The sequence below is a fragment of the Budorcas taxicolor genome, unplaced genomic scaffold (genome assembly GCF_023091745.1).
Source record: "Budorcas taxicolor isolate Tak-1 unplaced genomic scaffold, Takin1.1 scaffold455, whole genome shotgun sequence".
Lineage (NCBI taxonomy): Eukaryota > Metazoa > Chordata > Mammalia > Artiodactyla > Bovidae > Budorcas > Budorcas taxicolor.
Genome location: NW_026292546.1, coordinates 9,908 through 13,510, shown reverse-complemented (window position 1 = coordinate 13,510; position 3,603 = coordinate 9,908).

Sequence of the window (3,603 nt, the reverse complement as noted above, 5' to 3'; positions counted from 1 at the left end):
AGGAATGAACATTTTATGCATGCCTATTTCTGGGCCCACCCCCCCACACCCTCCCCCCACCCCCCCCCCCCAACCCAAAGTGGCCAAACAATTCTTAAAATAATGATCTTGTAAAAGGCATCAGCTATCTCCAGCTGTGCAGAATACAACCTGTGAATGACCTGGAAGACACTTTACACTAGTTGTTCGTTCTCTCTGACACATCTCAGAAGGCCAGTGAAGCTTTGCTAAGGCATGTTGCCTGCAGCATCACTTTTGGAGGTAGGAAGAGGCGTCCAGGCCCTGGAACGTTTAGAAAGGTACGCAGGTGTTTCTGATGCCCATGACAGATAGGGAGCCTCTGCTGTCCACATGTTATGCATGGATTCTCTTAGCACATAAGAGACCTCTGAGAGTAAGGTCCCTTATTCAAGGAGTCTCATGCCAGAGAATGAAAGAGGCCTCATTCAAGGATTTTATGAAGTGTGAATGCTCTTAGCCTTTACTCATAGCTTAATAATCAAACAATGAAGGGACATGAGAAATACCACACTGAGTGAGCCCAGCAGTTCCTTTAGCTCAGAGTTTTGAGGCCCTGATGAATGGTTTGTGCAAGAAAGCTCCACAGTCTCAATCTAAAACTCTTGAGTTTTGAAAGACCCTTGCAGTTTCTGTTCCATTCCCTGTGAATCTGCCGTTTGTGAATTTAAGCAGAAAAAGAGCCTGTTTTTTATGCTTTGTCTCTTGTTCTTTTGTATGAACTTTAACCAAAGTAGAACACTCAAATAATAATTGAGGTCATAACATTATGTTAAAAAGACAAACTTGTTATATGATTTGCTACTGATTAAAATTCTGTGGCAGTTTTACCCATACCGCATAATTGCACTCATCTCACATGGTAGTAAAGTAATGCTCAAAATTCTCCAAGCCAGGCTTCAGCAATATGTGAACCGAGAACTTCCAGATGTTCAAGCTGGTTTTAGAAAAGGCAGAGGAACCAGAGATCAAATTGCCAACATCTGCTGGATCATCAAAAAAAGCAAGAGAGTTCTGGAAAAACATCTATTTCTGCTTCATTGACTATGCCAAAGCCTTTGACTGTGTGGATCACAATAAACTGTGGAAAATTCTGAAAGAAATGGGAATACCAGACCACCTGACCTGCCTCTTGAGAAACCTATATGCAGGTCAGGAAGCAACAGTTAGAACTGGACATGGAACAACAGACTGGTTCCAAATAGGAAAAGGAGTATGTCAAGGCTGTATATTGTAACCCTGCTTATTTAACTTATATGCAGAGTACATCATGAGAAACACTGGGCTAGAAGAAGCATAACCTGGAATCAAGATTGCCGGGAGAAATATCAATAACCTCAGATATGCAGATGACACCACCCTTATGGCAGAAAGTGAAGAAAAACTAAAAAGCCTGTTGATGAAAGTGAAAAAGGAGAGTGAAAAGTTGGCTTAAAGCTCAACATTCAGAAAATGAAGATCATGGCATCCAGTCCCATCACTTCATGGGAAATAGATGGGGAAACAGTGGAAACAGCATCAGACTTTATTTTTGGGGGCTCCAAAATCACTGCAGATGGTGATTGCAGCCATGAAATTAAAAGACGCTTGCTCCTTGGAAGAAAAGTTATGACCAACCTAGATAGCATATTCAAAAGCAGACATTACTTTGCCAACAAAGGTCCCTCTAGTCAAGGCTATGGTTTTTCCAGTGGTGATGTATGGATGTGAGAGTTGGACTGTGAAGAAGCTGAGTGCCAAAGAATTGATGCTTTTGAACTGTGGTGTTGGAGAAGACTCTTGAGAGTCCCTTGGAATGCAAGGAGATCCAACCAGTCCATTCTGAAGGAGATCAGCCCTGGGATTTCTTTGGAAGGAATGATGCTAAAGCTGAAACTCCAGTACTTTGGCCACCTCATGCGAAGAGTTGACTCATTGGAAAAGACTCTGATGCTGGGAGGGATTGGGGGCGGGAGGAGAAGGGGCCGACAGAGGATGAGATGGCTGGATGGCATCACTGACTCAATGGACATGAGTCTGAGTGAACTCCGGGAGATGGTGATGGACAGGGAGGCCTGGCGTGCTGCGATTCATGGGGTCGCAAAGAGTCAGACACGACTGAGCGACTGAACGGAAAGCACAAAGGCCAGAAATAGCTTTTTTTAGAATAGTTTTATGGTTCATGAAAATCATTCTGTGATAGAAACAGGACTAAAGTTAACTTTCTAAAGAAAGTAGAATAATTTACCTTTGCTTACCTACACCGAATGATTTACATTTCATACTACACTACTCTGGATGAAGGATTTATGCCTCTGCAGGAGAAAAAAAAAAAACATATCTGTGCAATTTAGTCTTATCTGAAGCCACAGTTTTAAAAAGGAAATAAAGTTGGCAAATGTAAATTATATGGCTCTTGGCCTCTTCTTTTAATTTTTACTTATTTATTTATGGCGCATTGGGTCTTGGTTGCAGCCTGTGGGATCTTTCATTGTGGCATGCAGACTTCTCTCTAGCTGAGGCCCCCAGGGTCAATAGTGGCAGCTCACCAATTGTGGCATGTGGGATCTAAGTTCCCCAACCAGGGATTGAACCTGTGTCCTTTGCATTGGAAGGTAGATTCTTAACCACTGGACCACCGTGGAAGTCCCTATTCCTGGCTTATTCTTACTGAAGTCAATGGATCTGTTTCTCAAAGACAGAGAATACAAAGCTTGACACTCAGTGGTTTCAGTCTCTTAACCTGCTGAATGAATGAAAGGTCATAACCTCAGATCACAGAAATGAGAATCGTTCCCCTGCTCCTCAGTTGTTTGGAGTTTAAAAATTGGAGCAGTACTGAAAAATAGCAATAGAACTGTTGCTAGAAGTCGATGAAGTTATCAAAATTTAACTTTGATTTCTTCTGGAAAACTACACAAGTTTATCTGAAGTATGTCTGAACTGCAGAAAGGTTCCAGTGCTAGAAACTTCTTTTCTACTATGAAGCCTTTTCATCTAGAAGTGCCCATCGTTTGCTGAGTGTATTGACCTCAGGGCCTGCTGGGTAAGGCTCATAGGGACCCTCCCAGGAGACCTGGTAACAGTGAAATGGTCCTATTGTTGTGGCATTTATGAATCAGCAACTTTGTACACAGAAGGAGCTGCTTGACTTTTTGTCCCCATACCAGGATGCTGCTAATGCCATGCATAATAGCATGTTTGGGGGCCTCCTTAAGGACACAGGTTCCTCTTTGGATAATGAAACTAGGACAATGAATTGAACAAGAAAATAAATAGTAACTGTTGCAGCTTTCATTGAGGAAGAGGGGGAAATGCCATTGTTTATTCTCTATCATGTCTCATATTTGGCACTTATAATGTGAATTTAGTTTAGGAATTGTGCAGAGCTGGTGTATTATTTGATGCTGGTAGGGGTGGCTGTGTTTTTGTTTATATGCTGCTGATGCTGCTAAGTTGCTTCAGTCATGTCCAACTCTTTTCAACCCTATAGACTGTAGCCCGCCAGGCTCCTCTGTCCATGGGGTTCTCCAGGCAAGAATACTGGAGTGGGTTGCCATGACCTTCTCCAGGGGATCTTCCTGACCGGGGGGGTTGAACCTGGGT